A 24,971-nucleotide genomic window follows, 5' to 3' on the forward strand; every position below is an offset into this window, starting at 1 on the left:
GGAAGAAATTGAAAGCTGTCTATACCTTGGTTGAACAATTGTATACTGGTGCCCAGCGGATCATCTGTACCACGTCTCATAACAAACCGGCGCCCACTTTGATTCAAGATACTTTGATGAAACTGTCAGTGCTTCCTGTCCGGGTTGAAGAGCTGAAGAAATCTGCTGCTCGAACCGGTGCAATCAATGCTTTAATCCGGGCAATAGCCTGGGTGCCGGATTTTGGTCCTATTGAAGCGGCTCAGGGTTATCCCAGTTTGAAGGAAGACGGGTCAAAATTTGGTGAAGCGGATCTGCGAGCCATAAACCGGGAGGTACGTCCGCTAGCTTGTCAACTGGCTGAGGAAGCAGATTTGTCTCATTATCAAACCCAATATGACAGCCAGAACACGGGAATAGCTGCACGAATCCATGAATCGTAAAACCTGATCCCTCCAATCCGTAAGCATACTTACGCTCCCGATATTGACCCGTCTTCGCTAATCCATGACGAAGCTGTTTTTCAAGCATTGATGGGAATCGACTGGACAACTATGGATTTCCAGCCACTGGGTAGAGAAACGGAAGCTGAAGCGGTGCAGGATGACCCACAACCATCAGGCCAGGCTGGTGGCCAAGCTTAAACCGGAAGCTGGTTTTAAAACTGTCTCTCCTTTGTGAAAAACAATTATGTTATTATGGGCACCATGTTGCCTTGTAATAGGCTAGCTGATACCTTTGATGTTGATATGCCTTCGTGCATAACTTGTTCTTCCTGTGGTAATGATCTTTCCAAAATACTTTCTGAAATAAGAAATTCGTTAAGTGCCACCGCGATTGTACCGTCAGGCGGAATATGATGTTTGTATATATAAAGTCAAAACATCCGAAACAAAATTTTAAGTATATGATAAAAAAAATTGAGATACATAATACCTGCCACCGTTGAGTGTGAAGTTGGCTTGGCCAACCTTGAAGCGGAGTTTTTGCAAACCCACACTGTTGGAGGAAATAACAACTCCTGTATATGTATATGACACTGGTTACCATGTAAACCGTGCCGGGTTATAATGAACACCGTGTTACTCCATAAGAGGATGTTAACAACAAGGATCAAACCGGACAAATAGTCTCCAGATTGACGTGAACTGTGTTCCGTTAATTGATTGGTTAAAAAACTTTGTCGGTTTAAAGAACACAATAAAAAACAAAAAAAAACCCCTTCAAAGAAAAGTATGAAGCAAAAGTAACGAGAAAAACGTTTGCCAAAAAAGATTTATTGAAGCTGATCAAATGGCCTAACCATGGCCAAACACGACCAAGCTCCCGTTAGGTGTAACGATGGTTCTAGTTAGCCAGGTCCCCAAGTGATTCTTGTGGCATTTATGCTGACCAAATGGCGTGGTCATGGTTCGGGTTCGACCAAGCCCCCAAGTGATTCTGTGGCCTTAGGCCGATGAAGTGGCATGACTGGTTCAGACATGACCAAGTCCCCAAGTGATCTGGTGGCTTTCGCCTATCAAGAGGCATGGTATTGGTTCGGACACGACCAATCCTCCAAGTGATATAATATGATGCTTTTAGCAAAGCGAACTCAAGGGGTAAACCGGAGGTCGCTTTAGAGCAACTCCGTGTAACCTCACATGATGTAAAAGAACAGATACCCCGCTTTAGCTGAGGTTCCGGTTTATTATACTTAATCATAATATATACATTGTATGTACATAAGTATAGCCAATGGCTCAGGTATAGTAAGGCCGAATATGAGCTATATTCCATGCCCTGTTAGTCTCCTCCTCTGATGTACGTGAGTCCTTATGCTCTCGAATATCGATCAGATAGTACGACCTGTTGTGCAGATTCTTGCTGACCATGAAAGGCCCCTCCCAAGGTGGGGATAGCTTATGCATATCAGTCTGATCTTGGATGAGCCGAAGCACCAAATCTCCTTCCTGGAAGGCTCTGGTTCTGACTCGGCGACTGCGATAACGACGAAGATCCTGCTGGTAAATCGCCGACCGGGCGGCTGCGATGTCACGCTCTTCATCCAACCGGTCCAAAGCATCTTGTCGTACTGTCTTGTTGTCCGCTTCAACATAAGCCGTGACACGAGGTGAGTCATGACGGACATCGCTGGGGAGAACCGCCTCCGCTCCATAAACCATGAAGAACGGTGTGTATCCTCTTGATCTGTTGGGTGTTGTATTGATGCTCCATAACACAGATGGTAATTCTTCTACCCAACAACCCGGCGTTCTCTGCAAAGGAATCATGAGCCGGGGCTTGATGCCTCTCAAGATCTCTTGATTAGCTCTTTCTGCTTGACCATTTGACTGTGGATGTGCCACTGATGAAACGTCGAGCCGGATGTGCTCCCGTTCGTAGAACTCCTTCATAGCACCTTTGGACAAATTGGTACCATTATCTGTGATAATACTGTGCGGAAAACCAAACCGGAAAATCACCTTTTTGATGAACTGAATCGCCGTGGCCGCATCACACTTGCTAACAGGTTCTGCCTCCACCCACTTTGTAAACTTGTCCACCGCCACCAGGAGGTGGGTCTTCTTATCTTTGGACCTTTTTGAAAGGCCCAACCATATCCATCCCCCAAGTCGCAAACGGCCAAGTAATTGGAATCATCCTCAATTCTTGAGCCGGTACATGAGCACGTCTTGAAAACCTTTGGTAGTCATCACATCATCTGACCAGATACTTCGCATCAGCATGAGCAGTTAACCAATAGAAACCATGGCGAAATGCTTTAGCCACCAGAGACTTTGAACTGGCGTGGTGACCACAATCTCCTTCGTGGATCTCACGCAAAATTTCACGGCCTTCTTCAGGAGACACGCAACGTTGAAAAGCTCCTGATACACTGCAATGATGCAACTCACCGTTGATGACAGCCATGGACTTGGATCGCCGGATTATCTGCCGGGCCAGAATCTCATTTTCTGGCAACTCGCCCCGGTTCTTGTACGCCAGGTAAGGAAGCGTCCAATCCGGAATAACATGAAGAACTGCCACTAATTGAGCCGCCGGATCAGGAATGGCCAAATCCTCTTCACCAGGGATCTTCACTGATGGGTTGTGCAGCACATCCAGAAAAACATTGGGTGGGACCGGTTTGCGCTGAGAGCCCAGCCGGCTTAAAGCGTCCGCCGCTTCATTTTTCCGCCGGTCCACGTGGTCCACCTGATAGCCTCTGAAATAACCTGCAGCAATATCCACCTCACGACGATATACTGCCATGAGTGGGTCCTTGGAGTCCCAAGTGCCAGACACTTGCTGAGCCACAAGGTCCGAATCACCGAAGCACTTAACTCGACTTAGATTCATCTCCTTAGCCATCCGAAGACCGTGGAGCAAGGCTTCATACTCAGCTGCATTGTTAGTACAAGGGAACATTAAACGGAGAACATAACAAAACTTATCACCTCGTGGGGAAGTTAATACGACTCCAGCCCCCGAGCCTTCCAACTGCCTGGATCCGTCAAAATGGATGGTCCAATATGTATGATCTGGCTTTTCTTCAGGTGCTTGCATTTCCCTCCAATCATTGATGAAATCAACAAGTGCTTGAGACTTAATCGTTGTCCGAGGCACATATTTCAAACCGTACGGCCCCAGCTCTATAGCCCACTTTGCAATCCGGCCAGTTGCTTCCCGGTTCTGGATGATATCTCCCAAAGGAGCAGAACTGACCACCGTAATTGGGTGCCCTTGGAAGTATTGCTTAAGCTTCCGACTTGCCATAAAAACTCCGTACACCAGCTTCTGCCAGTGCGGATACCTTTGCTTGGACTCAATGAGTACCTCGCTGATATAATAGACCGGACGTTGAACCGGATGCTCCTTACCTGCCTCCTTTCGTTCCACCACAATAACCACGCTGACCGCACGAGCATTAGCAGCAACATATAGCAGTAACGGCTCCTTGTCAATGGGAGCGGCGAGCACAGGCGGATTGGCCAATTGCCGCTTTAAGTCCTCAAATGCTTCATCAGCAGCAGAACTCCATACGAACTGATCCGTCTTCTTCAACATCTAATACAAAGGGATCGCCTTCTCACCAAGGCGGCTGATAAACCGGCTTAACGCGGCAATCCGGCCTGCCAGGCGTTGAACATCATTGATACACTTCAGTTTAGCCAGGGAGGTGATGGCTGTGATCTTCTCCGGATTAGCCTCAATTCCCCTGTTGGACACCAGAAAACCCAATAACTTGCCCGCCGGTACACCAAAGACACACTTGTCCGGATTAAGCATCATCTTGTACGTCCTTAGGTTATCAAAGGTTTCCTTCAAATCATCTACCAGAGTCTCCTTCTCCCTGGATTTAACCACGATATCATCCATGTAAGCATGTACATTACGGCGAATCTGCTTGTGAAGACAATTTTGTACACACCGTTGATAAGTTGCCTGGGCACTTTTGATCCCAAAGGGCATAGACACATAGCAGAAGGCTCCAAAGGGAGTTATGAATGCCGTCTTCTCCTGGTCCTTAACTGCCATTTTGATCTGATGACAGCCAGAGTATGCATCCAAAAAACTTAAACGCTCACAACCCGCCGTAGCATAAATGATTTGATCAATACGGGGGAGGCCAAAAGGATCTGCTGGAAAAGCCTTATTAAGATCTGTGTAATCCACACACATACGCCAGGTACCATTTTTCTTAAGGACTAGCACCGGATTGGCAAGCCACTCAGGGTGAAAAACTTCAACAATAAAACCAGCTGCTAAGAGCCTGGCTACCTCTTCTCCAATCGCCTTGCGTCTTTCTTCATTAAACCGGCGGAGGAACTGTTCCACCGGTTTGTATTTAGGATCCACATTAAGTGTGTGCTCACCGAGTTGCCTCGGTACACCTGGCATGTCAGAGGGCTTCCATGCAAAAATGTCCCGATTCTCACGGATGAACTCGATGAGCGCGCTTTCCAATTTCGGATCCAAGTTGGCACTAATGCTGAACTGCTTGGATGAATCGCCAGGTACGAAGTCAACAAGCTTAGTTTCTGCTGCCGATTTGAACTTCAGGGCCGGATCATGCTCCGTAGTTGGCTTCTTCAACGGAGTCATGTCCACCGGATCAACATTTTCTTTATAGTACTTCAACTCCTCGGTGGCACAAACCGACTCTGCATAAGCCGCATCTCCTTCCTCGCATTCCAAAGCGATTTTGCGGCTTCCGTGAACCGTTATTGTCCCCTTGTGACCCGGCATCTTGAGCTGCAAATACACATAACAGGGCCGAGCCATAAACTTGGCGTATGCCGGACGACCAAACAGGGCATGATATGGACTTTGGATTTTCACCACTTCAAACGTTAATGTCTCCGACCTGGAATCATGATCATCCCCAAAGGCCACTTCAAGAGCTGTCCTACCAAAGGGATATGCTGATCTGCCAGGCACTACACCGTGGAATAATGTATTGGACGGTTTGAGATTCTTATCTGTTAGTCCCATACGATGGAAGGTCTCATAGTATAGGATGTTAATGATGCTCCCTCCATCCATGAGCACCTTGGTGAACTTATAACCTCCCACCTGAGGCGCCACCACCAGAGCCAACTGACCCGGATTATCAACCTGGAGTGGGAGATCCTCTCTGCTCCATATGATTGGCTGTTCAGACCAACGTAGATAACGAGGTGTGGCCGGTTCAACAGAGTTGACCGCCCGCCTCTGAACCTTCGGGTCTCGCTTGTCCAGGCTAGTGGTAAAGACATGGTACTGCCCATTACTCAACTGCTTTGGGTTGCTTTGGTAACCTGACTGTTGTTGTTGTTGGTTGTAACCACCCTGGTTGTTTTGACTATTTTGACCATTATGTCCGCCCGGATTACCATTAAATCCTAAACCGGAACTTCCTCCAACGTAACCCGGCCCGGACCCTGAGCCACCGCCAGTTCCGCGATCATACCGGAAATTATTATAATTCTTGAACTCCTGCATAATAAAGCAATCCTTCCAAAGGTGGTTTGCTGGCTCCTCCTTCCTCCCATGTCTTGGACAGGGCTGGCTTAGCAGATAGTTCAGGCGGTTTGGGTTGGGGTTGGGCGCTCCACTATGATTTTTCGGCCTACCCTTGCGCCGCTGGCCATTGTCCTGTATGTTGGTATTAGACACAAAATCCATGTTGCCATCCGCTTTACGCTTGCCTCCTCCGACATTGCCTACCCAGTGATGCTGTTGACCTTTGGAGCTGCTGTTCTTCTTCCCCTTCCCTGTCTTCTACCCCATGTCGGTGCAATGACGCTTCATCCGTCCCAATTTCAACTTCAGGGGCCCAAACCGGCAGTTGCCTTCTAGGGTTAATACTGCGGTGTCAGCGTTGATGCGGTCTGAGGAGTGCAACACTTGGGAAACCCGGCGTACCCAATGAGTCGTTGACTTTCCTTCCTCCTGGACGCATGCAGCTAAGTCCACTATCGACATAGGCTGTTTACAGGTATCCTTGAAATTGTTGATAAACCGGGCTCATAATTGGGCCCATGAACTGATAGAATTAGCGGGCAAGCTTTTTAACCAAGTACGGGTCGTTCCTTCAAGCATCATGGTGAAGTATTTCGCACACGCCGTGTCATCCACATCAAGCATCTCCATGGCCATCTCATAGCTCTCTACCCATGTCTCTGGTGGTTGATCTGCCGTATAATTTGGTACCTTGCATGGGCCTTTGAAATCCTTGGGCAGGCGCACGTTGTGTAAAGCGGGGACGAGGCAAGGCACCCCCAAAGAACTAGAAGTAACACCAGGTTCGATCGAAATGGTTGGATGAACCGGCGTGAGCTGCCGAGCCTGATGCTGTGCGGCTAACTCGGCCTCCCTACGCGCTCGGGCCCGGTTCACCACTTCCTGAGCGCCATCAGCACCACCCGTCGGGTTGTTACCACGGGGTGCTCCACGTTGTTCATTACTCGACACTGCTGGTTCATCCATATGCCTGCTATAGCTCCGGCTTGGACGGGGGGTCGAGTGGATCCGGTCGCGGCTGCACGAGTACGCCTCCTGTTGGGCCAAAGCTCTCCTCAGAAGTTCCTTGACCCGTCGCGTCTATACTGCCTGCGGCGAGTCACCTTCAACTGGAATGGCCTCCAGTCATGTAGCAGCGGCAACAAGATTGTCCATTAGGTTGGAGTGGTGACTCGGAGGTGTTAAAGCATCCCAAGGTATAACGGTGTTTTGACGAGGCGGGTCCATCTGACGGGGCTGAACCGGTGCACTAGTCCCAGGGGCTTCTGCCCGGTTCCCCTCCAGCGGATTACTGGCTCTTGGTACTGGAGTGTTGAAAAGGTCTTTGGCCTCGAAAACCGGAGGTAAGCGGGACCGGTGCTTCCTCCTCATGACTTCATGCGACACGCTCTGATCCAACATAAGCCTGTAGGCCTGTGCATCTAAAGCGGCCCGCTCTGCGGCCATCCTGGTGTCCTCAGCTGCCAGATCCGTTTTGGCCTGGGTGATTTGTTCCTTTACCTTTGCAATCTCCGTGTAGTGAGTGTCCTGATCTGGCGGATTAACTTCTGCCATAAGCACAGCGGACGCATCAAATAGTTCTGATAGAACCTGAGCCGGTGGGCGCACAGGGCCTCCTGCCCCGGCAACCGTTGCCGCTGCTGAACCGGATATCGTTGCCGTGGATGTCGAAGAGTGAAGCGCTTCTTGTGTTCCGATCATGAATATTCCAACCCGGTTAGGCAGATCAGAGGGGTCCGGAATACTGTCGCCATCGGAACAGCTCTCAATCCGGCCATCTTGTAGCTGATAAAGAGATTCGATTTCTCCGGTCGATGATTCGTCACCGGAACGAACGGCAGTCGCCTCGTGAAGCTCCGATCCATCCTCATAACTCCCTCCATGGATCATTCCCACGAAGGCACGCTTCGTGGCCGGTTTAACCTGGGTGGATCGCGCACGCTGAGCCGTCTCGATGAGGTCGGTGCAGATGTCCGGCTCAGGACCTGGTTCACCGATCTTGCCAATGAAAACGTGAATGCTACCAAAGGGGACCCGATACCCGTACTCAATTGAGCCAGCCTCGGGGCCCCAGCCTGCGTCGTCGATGTAGAGTTTGCCGTGACGACTCTTAGTCATCCGGCCTACAGCGTAGACCTCGAGTCCTTTAAAGCGGCCCCCCAAGAACCGGAAACCATCGTGCGATAGCCCCACGGTGGGCGCCAACTATCGTGGTTTTGTCACGGCAGATGTCCTAGAGAAAGGACTTAGTCATGGAGCCATCACCACGGGTTAGTTTGAAGGGGTTAAAGCGGACACAAGGACGCAAGAGAATTTATACTAGTTCGGCCCCTTCAATGAAGGTAAAAGCCTACGTCTAGTTGTGATGGAATTGATGGGTGTTTCGATGACTAGGGAGCAAATAAGCTTTGCCTATGTCTCGAGTTGTTGTCTGTCCTTGAACCGCCGCCGGGTCGTCCCCTTATATACATGGGTGACGCCCGTCGGTTTACAGAGTCCCGATACCGGCTCATAGATGCGTCCGGTTCGGTCTCCACTATTCCTAACTTATAACACAAGTTACATACCGATGCCGGTTTATAGCTATAGGCCTTAAACCGATTATGGGCCTTCAGCCCTCATCTGCCCTCATGGGCTTTTATCATACTCAACTACTGATGAAGTTAACCCGGCCGGTCCTGGCTGGTTTACGCCCAGTAGTAATATCCCCAACAGGGACCATGTCACATGATGGGTTATCTTTTATTTTGGCGTCGTAGTCGGGCCATGAGTGTTTGATTGTTGTAATGCTATTTATGTACCTTGATTGACGTGGCGAGTGTAAGCCAACTATGTTATCTCCCCTTTTATTATCTATATTACATGGGATGTTGTGATGATTGCCTAACTTGCGACATATGCCTTCAATGCGATTATGTCTCTAAGTCGTGCCTCGACACATGGGAGCTATAGTCGCATCGAGGGTGTGAAAAGTTGGTATCAGAGCCTTCCCCGACCTTAGGAGCCCCCACTGATTGATCGTTTTTAGCATCCGAGTTGTGTCTAGAAAAATGTTTTGAGTCGTTTAGGAATTATATATCGGAGAGTTTAGGAATTCTTTTTACTTCCAAGTCTCCTCATCGCTCTGGTAAGGCATCCTGACGTAGAGTTTTGACTCTTCTCTTCTCAAATTTCACAAAAAAAATTTAGGATCACGCGGGTATCTTGTAATCGTTCCGATGGTTTTATGACGAGAACATTGTCTTGGTTTCTCCTGTCAGGGGTTTTGTGGAAGTATCCCGGGTAGTTGAGCTCTGAGGTGTTGTCGTCATAATTTTATCTTTGCAGTTCTGGAATACCTGAGTTTAGTACGCCGACATCGAAAATCTCTTTTATGCAGTTCGTTGGTGAGATAACCTCGACGCCACCCCGTACTGGGGCGGGAGTTCGGGAGCATCGCCATAACTTGTATAACAGATGCTTTTCGAAGGTTGAGGTGGATGGTTTCCGAAGTTTTTCTCGGTTATGTGTTGAAGGATGGATACAGCTGGATGTAGGATTTGCTAGATTTGGGTGAGATATTATGCTTCCCCTATATCCCCAACACCTGATTGCATAACCGGAAAGGTTCGGGAGTTTCATAGGTGGGAATTCAAGTAGCTCTAGTTCTTCTTCCACGGATATTTGGTTTGAGATTGGGATTTCTTACCGATTATTCATTCTTGATCTGTACCATGTTGATTTATTTCTCTACCTAAATTCTAAGTGGCTTCTCAATTTATGGATATGTGAGGAATGCATTCGTTCATTTTGTTCGGATGTGAAGACTATATGTTGCAATTTTCATTCCGTTGGATTCAGCTTCATTTTATCTGTCTATGTGCTAACGGTGGTCAACCTCTTCAGGATGGCTCCCGCTAAGAGCACCAATCAGAATCAGAATCAAGATCCGCCACCACCTCCACCTCCTCCGGAGGCATGGCAAGTTGTGATGGCTGCAACCAATGCAAACACAAAGTTGATCATGCAAATTCTTCAAGAGCGCAATCAAGGGCACCAAGGGAACCAAGGAAACAATTAGAATCACTTTGCTACACTCAACCAGTTCCTTGCTAACGGGCCAAAGACTTTCAGCAATTGTGTTGAGGCAACCAATGCTGACGATTGGCTCATGGATCTGTGCAAGCATTTCGAGTGCAGTAACATCAGGCCTGAGGACTTCGTCAAGTTCGCTTCCTTCCAACTCAAAGATCAAGTTGCAGAATGGTTCCAGCAATACAAGGATTCCAGAGGTGGACGTGTGATCACTTGGGATGAATTCCGTCAAGATTTCAGAGCTCATGATATTCCTCAGAGCGTGGTTGAAAGCAAGCGTGAGGAATTCCGCAACCTGAAGCAAGGCTCTTTGTCTGTCTATGACTACAACAAGTTGTTTCAGAAGCTCGCCCGCTTTGCCAAGCAAGACGTCCCTGATGAGAAGAGCATGATATACCAGTTCAGGGGTGGTCTCAGAGAAGAAATCCAGCTCGCTCTTGTTCTCTTTGAGCCCTTGAGGTACGATGAGTTCTACAACATGGCATTGAAGCAAGAGGCGGCTCAACTGAGGTGTGATGCTTCCAAGAAGCGAGTCAGAGACACTGCTCCTTCTTCCTCTACTCAAGTGGCCAAGCAGCAGAAGTATTGGCTTCCTCCTCCGTTCCGTCATCCGTATCAACAAAAGAGCAAAGGTGGCAGTGGATCTTCCCACCCACCCAACCCTGGCTTTCAGAACAAGACTTCGTCTCAAGCTCCAAGATCGAGTGCTCCGTACCACCATCCGCTTTCAGAGGTCACGTGCAACAAGTGCCAGCAGAAGGGTCACTATGCCAACAAGTGTCTAAACCAGAGGTGTCTTCCTCCTCCTCCTCCTCCTGTCAGATCGGCAAGTACAGCTGTGGTCAAGCATAACCCCAAGCACGCCAAGGTCAACTTGATGAATGCAGCTCAGGAAGAGGATTCGTCAGATGTCATCATGGGTAACCTTCCTATTAATGATATTCCTGCAAAAGTTCTTTTTGACACTGGTGCATCGCATTGTTTCATTTCCAAACCTTTTGCATCAAAGTATGAGTGCGATTACCAGTATCTGCAAAGTTCCTTGCAAATTGTGTCACCGGGCAAGCAGATGATAGCTAACACCTGCGTCTCGGAGGTTACTATCACCTTGGGCGACTACAAGTTCCTTTCTTCCCCAATTGTTCTTGGTAACTCGGATATTGATCTTATTCTCGGGATGGACTGGCTGTCTAAGCACAAGGCGCATCTTGATTGTGCTGCCAGGCAGATTCAATTGACTCATTCGTCTGAGGATGTAATTGTCTTTGCCGCTCAGGATAATACCATCCGTCTGTTTTCTCTCAATGAGAAGGGTGAACTGGATGCTATCTCGCAAATTCCAGTTGTTTGCGAATATCAAGACGTCTTTCCAGAAGAGCTTCCAGGAATGCCTCCGCACCGGCCAGTTGAATTCGTCATCGATCTTGAGTCTGGCACGGAACCTATGTGCAAGCGTCCTTACAAGCTCGGACCTGAAGAGCTGAAGGAGCTGAAGAAGCAAATCGATATTCAAGAAAGAATGGGTCTCATCCGGCCTAGTTCTTCTCTGTGGGGTTGTGGTGTTCTTTTTGTTGAGTGAAGAAGAAGGATGGAACGGACCAACTTTGTGTTGATTACCGTCCATTGAACAAGAAGACCATCAAGAACAAATACCCACTTCCCAACATCAATGAGCTATTCGAACAACTCAAAGGTGCTCAAGTATTCTCCAAGCTTGATCTCCATATGGGTTATCATCAGATTCGTATTCATGAGCAAGATATTCCCAAGACGGCTTTCAGGGCAAGCTATGGTTCATATGAGTACACTGTCATGTCTTTTGGCCTCGTCAACGCTCCTCCGACTTTCTCTCGCATGATGAACTTCATCTCCAACGCCTACACCAATGACTTTGTTTTGGTCTATCTCGACGACATTCTGGTTTTCTCGAAGAACAAGGAAGATCATGCCAAGCACTTGCGTTTGGTACTCGATAAGCTCAAAGAACACAAGTTCTACGCCAAGTTCTCCAAGTGCAAATTTTGGCTCGATGAGGTTCTTTATCTTGGTCATATCATCTCTTCCAAGGGCATTGCCGTGAATCCTGAGAAGGTGTCTGCAATTGTGAATTGGGAACCTCCTCAGAACGTGAAGCAACTCCGTAGCTTCCTCGGTCTCGCAAGCTATTGCCGAAGATTCGTTGAAAACTTTTCTAAGATCACGAAGCCTCTCTCAAATCTTCTCCAGAAGCACGTCAAGTACGTTTGGTCCCCGGAGTGTGATATTGCTTTCAACACTTTGAAAGAGAAATTGATCACTGCTCCAGTTCTGACTCCGCCTGATGAATCCAAGCCGTACGAGGTCTTCTGTGATGCCTCTCTCCAAGGTCTTGGCGCAGTGTTGATGCAAGAGAAGAAAGTTGTTGCTTATACCTCTCGCCAGTTAAAGCCCAATGAGAAGAACTACCCCACTCATGATCTCGAGTTGGCGGCAGTTGTGCATGCTCTTTTGACTTGGAGACATCTCTTATTGGGAAGAAAAGTGGACATCTTCACTGACCACAAGAGTCTTAAGTACATCTTCACTCAGCCTAATCTCAACCTCAGGCAAACTCGATGGGTCGAAATGATTAAAGAGTATAATCCGAGTATCGAGTATACTCCAGGCAAGGCCAATGTGATTGCTGACGCATTGAGCAGGAAGGCTTATTGCAACAGTTGATTCATTTTAATTAAGTTAGGGTTCAAGTTATCTACAACCAGACATTAACAAATTCCCATCTTCCCATAACCGCGGGCATGGCTTTCGAAAGTTCAAATCCCTGCAGGGGAGTCCCAACTTAGCCCATGACAAGCTCTCACGGTCAACGAAGGAATAGACCTCCTCCCGAGACGTTCCGATCAGACTCGGTACCTCGGTTCTTCAAGACACTTCGACAGGTTAAAACAAATCCAGCAACACCGCCCTTATGTGCTGACAAATCCCGATAGGAGCTGCACATATCTCGTTCTTAGGGCACACTCAGTTGAGCGCTCCATACAACTAAAACCAAACCTCGAGTTTCCCCGAGGGGGCGCTGCACAGGACTCTAGTTTGGACCAACACTCAGAGGAGCACTGGCCCAGGGGGGCTAAAATAAGATGACCCTCGGGCTCCGGAAACCCAAGGGAAAAAGAGGCTAGGTGGCAAATGGTAAAACCAATGTTGGGCATTGCTGGAAAAGCTTTAATCAAGGAGAACTATCAAGGGGTTCCCATTATAACCCAACCGCGTAAGGAACGCAAAATCCGGGAACATAACACCGATATGACGGAAACTAGGGCGACAAGAGTGGAACAGAACACTAGGCGAGAGGCCGAGCTTTCCACCCTTTACCAAGTATATAGATGCATTAAGATAACATGGCAATATAATGATATCCGAACAAGTAAATAATGTTCCAACAAGGAACGGTCTCCAATCTTCACCTGCAACTAGCAACGCTATAAGAGGGGTTGAGCAAAGCGGTAACATAGCCAATCAACGGTTTGCTAGGACATGGTGGGTTAGAGGTTTGACATGGCAATTTGGGACGCTTGAAAGCAAGTGGTAGGCATCGTAGCATAGGCATAGCAAAAGAGCGAGCATCTAGCAAAGCAAAGATAGTAGTGATTTCGAGGGTATGACCATCTTGCCTGAAAAGTTGTCAGAGTTGACTGGATCCTCGAAAGCAAACTCAACGGGCTCCTCGTTAGCGAGCTCGTCTCCCGGCTCTACCCAAACAAGAAAAACAAGCAAACTGAACACAATCAACCACGTGCAAACTCAAACAACAGGATGCAAAGATGGTATGCTATGCGGGATGCAATGCGGGATGCATATGCAAGATTTGACAAGGGATGCATGAACCTGGCCTCAACTTGGGAATCCAAGTGTGCCACTGGAAAGATGAGATGAAATCGCTTGAAAACGATATATAGAATGCCAGAATTGGAGTTACGGTTTGGAAATGGCAAGCAATTCAAATATGGCCACATTCTGCGATTTACAGCAAGTAGCCATCTAAATGCCACAAGATGAACATACTACAGCACTCAAACATGGCATAAAAATACATGGCAGAGATGCGTTCATGATGCTTAACAAAAGTCTAGCACTGAGCTACGGCCAATTCATCCATGAACAGGTTCAAACAAGCATGGCAAAAATGCATATGGTAAACAGATTTCAGACACTGTGAAATTAGCACTTGTCTGGAATCTCAGATCAGAGAGCACTCTTTGGAGCAACAAAACTACATGCTACAAGACCTGAACGTGGCAAAGTAAAGCATGGCATGGAGCTACTCAAAGAGCTTAACAAAAGTCCCTTAGTGACCTTGAGCCAAAAAAGGGAACAGAAAATACAATTGAAAGCATGTGAACATGCCAAAAACATAATCAGTTCTCAGACTTAGTGAAAACTGGAGCATGCTGAAAACAGATATCAAGTAGGCATGTTTATGAGCTCGATGCACTCACTACAGAGCAAGTCATGGAAACCTAAGAATACACCCATCAAGAATACACAAAATGCAAGCTAGACATGGCAAGAACAATAACATAGCTAGCACGGATCAACTACAACATCCTCGGCAAAATCGCTAACAAGTAGACAATCTGCCCAGATTCACGAAATAGCAAAAGTAGAGCTCGATTGACTCAAGCTAGGATGCTCCATAATTGCAAACAATGACATGTATGGAGAGAGCATTACAAGATTAACAAAACATCCTTACTGATCATCCTCAAAAGAGGCACGAATCACTAGGAAACAACATGAACATATGGCCATATGAGATAAACAGCTCAAAGACTTAGTGGAAATGCTAAGTCCCTGGAATCAGCATTACCAAATGCCTCACTTTGCAAGTTTGTGCTAGTCACCACACACATCACAAAAATACATGCGTTGCACCTCTGGAAAGATGGCAATACCCTTACCAAAACATATGTAGAGCTCATGGGCATATCATGCACACAATAATCATGGCAAAAATGACAAATATCTAAATGGAGCAGCAAATCTGACAATTATCTCAAGTAGCACTCTTCTAACAGCATTTCGGGTATCAATATGAACTCAAATGAAAATGATGCAATGAGATGAAATGATGTACTCTCTGAGATGAACATTTTGATATGCTATATGCCAAAAACGGAGTTACGGATGAGGAGTTATGATGCGATGAACAGGAGCATATGAACTAGGGTTTCGGGCAAAAAGTCAACCGGATGCAATTTTTGGATCTGAGATCTGCATGGATTTTGAGGCGCTCACCAGAATCACTATTCACCGGAGTTGCGCTGGGGCTTGCCGAGGGGAGGAGGAGGCGATCGGAGCTGGAGGAGGCCGGCCGGAGTGGGGCGGCGTCAGCGGCGGGCCTTGCGGCGGCGCGGCGACGAGGTGGCAATGGCCGGCGACGAGGGGGCGGTGCCGGGTGGCGATGGCGCCCATGGCGGCGCGGTGGCTGGACGGCGAGGCAAAGGAGCGGCGCGGCGAGGCGAAAGGCGGACGCGGGGCGGCGGTGGTCGATGGGCCGAGGGGGCCGGTGACGTGCCCGCGGGCTGCGGTGGGTGCGGATGGTGATGTGCGGCGCCGCGCCATGTGGCAGGCGCGGATAGGGCGCGGGCGGCGGCGGCGGTTTGTCCGGCCGGATTCGGACGTGTCCAGCCGGCGCGAGGTGGGATTTCTCTTTTTTTTAGGGAATCGGGGTGGGGATCCGAGATTTGGAATGAGGTGTCTATATATAGGTATAGAGGGAGCTAGGAGTGTCCAAATGAGGTGCGGTTTTTGGCCATGCGATCGTGATCGAACGCTCTAGATGATGGAGAGGGTCTTGGGCTAACTTGGAGGGGTGTTGGGCTGCAACACACACGAGGCCTTTTCGGTCCCTCGGCTAACCGTTGGAGCTAAATGAAGTCCAAATGGTACGAAACTTGACAGGCGGTCTACCGGTAGTAACCCAAGGCCGCTTGGCAAGTCTCAGTCCAATCCAGAAATGTTTAATCCCCACACACAAAAGAAAGGTAGGCATGACCATCGGAGGAGAACGAAGCACCGGAATGCAAAACGGACAACGGGGAAAATGCTCGAATGCATGAGATGAACATGTATGCAAATGCAATGCACATGATGACATGATATGACATGCATGACAACGATAACAACACACGGAGACAAAGAACCCGAACCCGAGAAAATAAAATAACTTAACGCCGGAAACGGCAAGAGTTGGAATACATATTGGGAAAGTCATATCCGGGGTGTTACAACACTCCACCACTACGAAAGGATCTCGTCCCGAGATCTAGGACTGAAAGAACGCCGGGTACTCAGAACGGAGGTGATCCTCGCGTTCCCAAGTAGCTTCACGGTCGGAATGGTGTGACCACTTGACTTTGAGGAATTTGATTGACTTGTTGCGAGTCTTGCGTTCAGTCTCTTCAAGAATAGCAACTGGGTGTTCACGATAGGATAGATCTTCTTGGAGCTCGATGTCCTCGAAGTTGACGGTGCGGTCAGGAGTCTTGAAGAACTTTCGAAGCTGAGAGACATGGAACACATCATGAACATTTGCGAAGTTTGAAGGAAGCTCGAGTTGATAGGCAAGATCGCCTCTCTTGCTGACAATATTGAAAGGTCTCATGTATCTAGGGGCAAGCTTCCCTTTGATACCGAAGCGACGAGTACCTTACATAGGAGAGACGCATAGGTAAACATGATCTCCGATCTCGAAAACCAAATCACGGTGCTTACTATCATAGTAGCTCTTCTGACGGGATTGGGCTGCTTTGAGGTTATCACGAATGACTTTGCACATTTCCTCTGCCTTTGTGATTAAGTCATTACCCAAAAGCTGACGTTCACCGGTTTCGGACCAGTTGAGAGGGGTACGGCACTTCCTGCCATACAGAATTTCAAATGGGGCCTTACCCGAACTTGTTTGAAAACTGTTGTTGTAGGAGAATTCAGCATAAGGAAGACAATCCTCCCACTTCATGCTGAAGGAGATCACACAAGCCCTGAGCATATCTTCAAGAGTCTGGTTGACACGCTCGACTTGACTGCTAGTTTGAGGATGGAAAGCTGTGCTGAAGCGGATGTTGGTTCCCATGGCCTTCTGAAAAGAAGACCAAAACTTGGAGGTAAAGATGCTGCCACGGTCTGAAGAGATCACTTGTGGAATACCGTGCAGAGAGACAATTCAAGAGGTATAGAGTTCCGCCAATTGAGCTGCAGTGATTGACTCTTTGATAGGCAGAAAGTGAGCCACTTTAGTGAGTTTGTCGATGACAACGAATATAGCATCATTGCCACGTTTGGACTTTGGAAACCCAGTCACGAAGTCCATCTCAATGTGGTCAAACTTCCATTCTAGAATGGCAAGAGGTTGGAGGAGACCAGCTGGCCTTTGGTGTTCTGCCTTCACTCTTCTACAGACATCACATTCATTCACGAATTGAGCAATCTCGTGCTTCATTCGAGTCCACCAATAAGCCAGCTTGAGGTCCTGATACATCTTCGTGCTCCCAGGGTGGATGGAGAGGAGAGATTTGTGAGCCTCGTTCATGATCACTTTACGAAATTCACCTTTGGGCACAACAATGCGATCCTCGAAGAAGAGAGTATCCTTGTCATCAAGGCGGTAGCACTTGTACTTGGGTTGACTCTTGGCAATCCCAATCTTCACCTTTTTCACCATAGCATCAAGAAGCTGGGCTTGGCGAATCTGGTCTTCCAAGGTAGGAGAGACTTGAAGGTTGGCGAGGAAACCTTGAGGAACAACTTGCAGATTTAGTTTGCGGAAAGCTTCACAAAGCTCGGGTTGATAAGGCTTGAGAATCAGACTGTTGCAATAAGCCTTCCTGCTCAATGCGTCAGCAATCACATTGGCCTTGCCTGGAGTATACTCGATACTCGGAATATACTCTTGAATCATTTTGACCCATCGAGTTTGCCTGAGGTTGTGATTAGGCTGAGTGAAGATGTACTTGAGACTCTTGTGGTCAGTGAAGATGTCCACTTTTCTTCCCAATAAGAGATGTCTCCAAGTCAAAAGAGCATGCACAACTGCCGCCAACTCGAGATCATGAGTGGGGTAGTTCTTCTCATTGGGCTTTAACTGGCGAGAGGTATAAGCAACAACTTTCTTCTCTTGCATCAACACTGCGCCAAGACCTTGGAGAGAGGCATCACAAAAGACCTCGTACGGCTTGGATTCATCAGGCGGAGTCAGAACTGGAGCAGTGATCAATTTCTATTTCAAAGTGTTGAAAGCAATATCACACTCCGGGGACCAAACGTACTTGACGTGCTTCTGGAGAATATTTGAGAGAGGCTTCGTGATCTTAGAAAAGTTTTCAACGAATCTTCGGCAATAGCTTGCGAGACCGAGGAAGCTACGGAGTTGCTTCACGTTCTGAGGAGGTTCCCAATTCACAATTGCAGACACCTTCTCAGGATTCACGGCAATGCCCTTGGAAGAGATGATATGACCAAGATAAAGAACCTCATCGAGCCAAAATTCGCACTTGGAGAACTTGGCGTAGAACTTGTGTTCTCTGAGCTTATCGAGTACCAAACGCAAGTGCTTGGCATGATCTTCCTTGTTCTTCAAGAAAACCAGAATGTCGTCGAGATAGACCAAAACGAAGTCATTGGTGTAGGTGTTGAAGATGAAGTTCATCATGTGAGAGAAAGTCGGAGGAGCGTTGACGAGGCCAAAAGAGATGACAGTGTACTCATATGAACCATAGCTTGTCCTGAAAGCCGTCTTGGGAATATCTTGCTCGCGAATACGAATCTGATGATAACCTATACGGAGATCAAGCTTGGAGAATACTTGAGCACCTTTGAGTTGTTCGAACAGCTCATTGATGTTGGGAAGTGGGTATTTGTTCTTGATGGTCTTCTTGTTCAATGGACGGTAATCAACACAAAGTCGGTCCGTTCCATCCTTCTTCTTCACAAAAAGAACACCACAACCCCACGGAGAAGAACTAGGCTGGATGAGACCCATTATTTCTTGAATATCGAGTTGCTTCTTCAGCTCCTTCAACTCTTCAGGTCCGAGCTTCTAAGAATGCTTGCACACAGGTTCCGTGCCAGGCTCAAGATCGATGATGAATTCAACTGGCCGGTGCGGGAGGCATTCCTGGAAGCTCTTCTGGGAAGACGTCTTCATATTCGCAAACGACTGGAATTTGCGAGATAGCATCCAGTTCACCCTTCTCATTGAGAGAAAACAGACGGATGGTATTATCCTGAGCGGCAAAGACAATTACATCCTCAGACGAATGAGTCAATTGAATCTGCCTGGCAGCACAATCAAGATGCGCCTTGTGCTTAGACAGCCAATCCATCCCAAGAATAAGATCAATATCCGAGTTACCAAGAACAATTGGGGAAGAAAGGAACTTGTAGTCGCCCAAGGTGATAGTAACCTCCGGGACACAGGTGTTAGCTGTCATCTGCTTGCCCGGTGACACAATTTGCAAGGAACTTTGCAGATACTGATAATCACACTCATACTTTGATGCAAAATGTTTGGAAATGAAACAATGCGATGCACGAGTGTCAAAAAGAACTTTTGCAGGAATATCATTAACAGGAAGGTTACCCATGGTGACATCTGACGAATCCTCTCCCTGAGCTGCGTTCATCAAGTTGACCTTGGCGTGCTTGGGGTTATGCTTGACCACAGCTGTACTTGCCGATCTGACAGGAGGAGGAGGAGGAAGACGCCTCTGGTTGAGACACTTGTTGGCATAGTGACCCTTCTGTTGGCACTTGTTGCACGTGACCTCTGAAAGTGGACGGTGGTACGGAGCACTCGATCTTGGAGCTTGAGACGAAGTCTTGTTCTGAAAGCCAGGGTTGGGTGGGTGGGAAGATCCACTGCCACCTTTGCTCTTCTGCTGATACCGCTGACGAAACGGAGGAGGAGGAAGCCAATACTTCTGCTGCTTTGCCACTTGAGTAGAGGAAGAAGGAGTAGTGTCTCTGACTCGCTTCTTGGAAGCATCACACCTCAGTTGAGCGGCCTCTTGCTTCAATGCCTAGTTGTAGAACTCATCGTACCTCAAGGGCTCAAAGAGAACAAGAGCGAGCTAGATTTCTTCTCTGAGACCACCCCTGAACTGGTATATCATGCTCTTCTCATCAGGGACGTCCTGCTTGGCAAAGCGGGCGAGCTTCTGAAACAACTTGTTGTAGTCATAGACAGACAAAGAGCCTTGCTTCAGGTTGCGGAATTCCTCACGCTTGCTTTCAACCATGCTCTGAGGAATATGATGAGCTCTGAAATCTTGACGGAATTCATCCCAAGTGATCACACGTCCACCTCTGGAATCCTTGTACTGTTGGAACCATTCTGTAGCTTGATCTTTGAGTTGGAAGGAAGCGAACTTGACGAAGTCCTCAGGCCTGACGTTACTGCACTCGAAATGCTTGCACAGATCCACGAGCCAATCGTCAGCATCGGTTGCCTCAACACAATTGCTGAAAGTCTTTGGCCCGTTAGCAAGGAACTGGTTGAGTGTAGCAAAGTGATTCTGATTGTTGCCTTGGTTCCCTTGGTTGCCGATTGCGCTCTTGAAGAATTTGCATGATCAACTGTGTGTTTGCATTGGTTGCGGCCATCACAGCTTGCCATGCCTCCGGAGGAGGTGGAGGTGGTGGCGGATCTTGATTCTGATTCTGATTGGTGTTCTTAGCGGGAGCCATCCTGAAGAGGTTGACCACCGTTAGCACATAGACAGATAAAATGAAGCTGAATCCAACAGAATGAAAATTGCAACATATAGTCTTCACATCCGAACAAAATGAACGAATGCATTCCTCTTGAAATGGTCACATATCCATAAATTGAGAAGCCACTTAGAATTTAGGTAGAGAAATAAATCAACAAGGTACGGATCAAGAACGAATAATCGGTAAGAAATCCCAATCTCAAACCAAATATCCGTGGAAGAAGAACTAGAGCTACTTGAATTCCCACCTATGAAACTCCCGAATCTTTCCGGTTATGCAATCAGGTGTTGGGGATACAGGGGAAGCATAATATCTCACCCAAATCTAGCAAATCCTACATCCAGCTGTATCCATCCTTCAACACATAACCGAGAAAAACTTCAGAAACCATCTACCTCAACCTTCGAAAAGCATCCGTTATACAAGTTATGGCGATACTCCCGAACTCCCGCCCCAGTACTGGGTGGCGTCGAGGTTATCTCACCAACAAACTGCATAAAAGAGATTTTCGATGTTGGCGTACTAAACTCAGGTATTCTAGAACTGCAACGATAAAATTATGACGACAACACCTCAGAGCTCAACTCCCCGGGACACTTCCACAAAACCCCTGACAGGAGGCACCAAGACAATGTTCTCGTCATAAAACCATCGGAATGATTCCAAGATACCCGCGTGATCCTAATTTTTTTTGTGAAATTTGAGAAGAGAAGAGTCAAAACTCTACGTCAGGATGCCTTACCAGAGCGATGAGGAGCCTTGGAAGTAAAAAGAATTCCTAAACTCTCCGATATATAATTCCTAAATGACTCAAAACATTTTTCTAGACACAACTCGGCTGCTAAAAATGATCAATTAGTGGGGGCTCCTAAGGTCGGGGAAGGCTCTGATTACCAACTTGTAACACCCTCGATGCGACTATAGCTCCCACGTGTCGAGGCACGACTTAGAGACATAATCGCATTGAAGGCATATGTCGCAAGTTAGATCATCACAACATCCCATGTAATATAGATAATAAAAGGGGAGATAACATAGTTGGCTTACACTCGCCACGTCAATCAAGGTACATAAATAGCATTACAACAATCAAACACTCATGGCCTGACTACGGCGCCAAAATAAAAGATAACCCAACATGCGACACGGTCCCGATCACCCCAACTGGGCACCACTACTGATCATCAGGAAAGGAAACATAGTATCGTTGAGAGTCCTTGTCGAACTCCCACTTGAGCTCAAGCGCGTCACCTGGAGCGGAATCATCAGGCCCTGTATCTGGTGTAATAGTAAACTGTGAGCCACAGGGACTCAGCAATCTCGCACCCTCGCGATCAAGACTATTTAATCTTATAGGTATGGCAAGGTAAATATATGTGGAGCTGCAGCAAGTGACTAGCATATATGGTGGCTAAACTGTTCGCAAAAGAGAGCGAGAAGAGGAGGCAAAGCGCGAGCAGAAACTAGAGAGCAACCTGCGCAAGCATTAGTCCAACACCGTGTTGACTTCCTGGACTCCGCCGAGAAGAGACCATCACGGTAACACACTCAGATGATTCATTTTAATTAAGTTAGGGTTCAAGTTATCTACAACCAGAAATTAACAAATTCCCATCTGCCCATAACCACGGGCACGGCTTTCGATAGTTCAAATCCCTGCAGGGGAGTCCCAACTTAGCCCATGACAAGCTCTCACGGTCAACGAAGGAATAGACCTCCTCCCGAGACGTTCTGATCAGACTTGGTACCTCGGTTCTTCAAGACACTTCGAAAGGTTAAAACAAATCCAACAACATCGTCTGAATGTGCCGACAAATCCCGATAGGAGCTGCGCATATCTTGTTCTCAGGGCACACTCAGATGAGTGCTCCATACAACTAAAACCAAACCTCGAGTTTCCCCGAGGGGGCGCTGCATAGGACTCTAGTTTGGACCAACACTCAGAGGAGCACTGGCCCAGGGGGGGCTAAAATAAGATGACCCTCGGGCTCCGGAAACCCAAGGGAAAAAGAGGCTAGGTGGCAAATGGTAAAACCAAGGTTGGGCATTGCTGGAAAAGCTTTAATCAAGGCGAACTATCAAGGGGTTCCCATTATAACCCAACCGCGTAAGGAACGCAAAATCCGGGAACATAACACCGATATGACGGAAACTAGGGCGGCAAGGGTGTAACAAAACACTAGGCGAGAGGCCGAGCCTTCCACCCTTTACCAAGTATATAGATGCATTAAGATAACATGGCAATATAATGATATCCCAACAAGTAAATAATGTTCCAACAAGGAACGGTCTCCAATCTTCACCTGCAACTAGCAACGCTATAAGAGGGGCTGAGCAAAGCGGTAACATAGCCAATCAACGGTTTGCTAGGACATGGTGGGTTAGAGGTTTGACATGGCAATTTGGGAGGCTTGAAAGCAAGTGGTAGGCATCATAGCATAGGCATAGCAAAAGAGCGAGCATCTAGCAAAGCAAAGATAGTAGTGATTTCGAGGGTATGATCATCTTTCCTGCAAAGTTGTCAGAGTTGACTGGATCCTCGAAAGCAAACTCAACGGGATCCTCGTTAGCGAACTGGTCTCCCGGCTCTACCCAAACAAGACAAACAAGCAAACGGAACACAATCAACCACGTGCAAACTCAAACAACATGATGCAAAGATGGTATGCTATGCGGGATGCAATGCGGGATGCATATGCAAGATTTGACAAGGGATGCATGAACCTGGCCTCACATGGGAATCCAAGTGTTCCACTGGAAAGATGAGATGAAATCGCTTGAAAACGATATAAAGAACGCCGGAATCGGAGTTACAGTTTGGAAATGGCAAGCAATTCAAATATGGCCACATTCTGCGATTTACAACAAGTAGCCATCTAAATGCCACAAGATGAACATGCTACAGCACTCAAACATGGCATAAAAATACATGGCAGAGATGCATTCATGATGCTTAACAAAAGTCTAGCACTGAGCTACGGCCAATTCATCCATTAACAGGTTCAAACAAGCATGGCAAAAATGCATATGGTAAACAGATTTCAGACTTAGTGAAATTAGCACTTGTCTGGAATCTCAGATCAGATAGCACTCTTTGGAGCAACAAAACTACATGCTATAGGACCTGAACATGGCAAAGTAAAGCATGGCATGGAGCTACTCAAAGAGGATACAAAAAGTCCCTTAGTGACCTTGAGCCAAAAGGGATCAGAAAATACAATTGCAAGCATTTGAACATGGGAAAAACATAATCAGTTCTTAGACTTAGTGAAAACTGGAGCATGCTGAAAACAGATATCAAGTAGGCATGTTTACGAGCTCGATGCACTCACTAAAGAGCAAGTCATGGAAACCTAAGCATAAACCATCAAGAATACACAAAATGCAAGCTAGACATGGCAAGAACAATAACATAGCAAGCACGGATCAACTACAACATCCTCGGCAAAATCGCTAACAAGTAGACAATCTGCCCAGATTCACGAAATAGCAAAAGTAGAGCTTGATTGACTCAAGCTAGGGTGCTCCATAATTGCAAACAAAGACATGGATGGATAGAGCACTACAAGATTAACAAAACATCCTTATTGATAATCCTCAAAAGAGGCACGGATCACTAGGAAACAACATGAACATATGGCCATATGAGATAAACAGCTCAAAGACTTAGTGGAAATGCTAAGTCCCTGGAATCAGCATTACCAAATGCCTCACTTTGCAAGCTTGTGCTAGTCACCACACACATCACAAAAATACATGCGTTGCACCTCTGGAAATATGGCAAAACCCTTACCAAAACATATGTAGAGCTCATGGGCATATCATGCACACAATAATCATGGCAAAAATGACAAATATCTAAATGGAGCAGCAGATCTGACAATTATCTCAAGTAGCACTCTTCTAACAGCATTTCGGGCATCAAGATGAACTCAAATGAAAATGATGCAATGATATGAAATGATGTACTCTCTGAGACGAACATTTTGATATGCTGTATGCCAAAAACGGAGTTACGGATGAGGAGTTACGATGCGATGAATAGGAGCATATGAACTAGGGTTTCGGGCAAAAAGTCAACCCGATGCAATTTTTGGATCTGAGATCTGCACGGACTTCGAGGCGCTCACCGGAATCACTGTTCACCGTAGTTGCGCCGGGGCTTGCCGAGGGGAGGA

Source organism: Triticum dicoccoides, chromosome 3A, assembly GCF_002162155.2.
Source record: "Triticum dicoccoides isolate Atlit2015 ecotype Zavitan chromosome 3A, WEW_v2.0, whole genome shotgun sequence".
NCBI classification, from domain to species: domain Eukaryota; kingdom Viridiplantae; phylum Streptophyta; class Magnoliopsida; order Poales; family Poaceae; genus Triticum; species Triticum dicoccoides.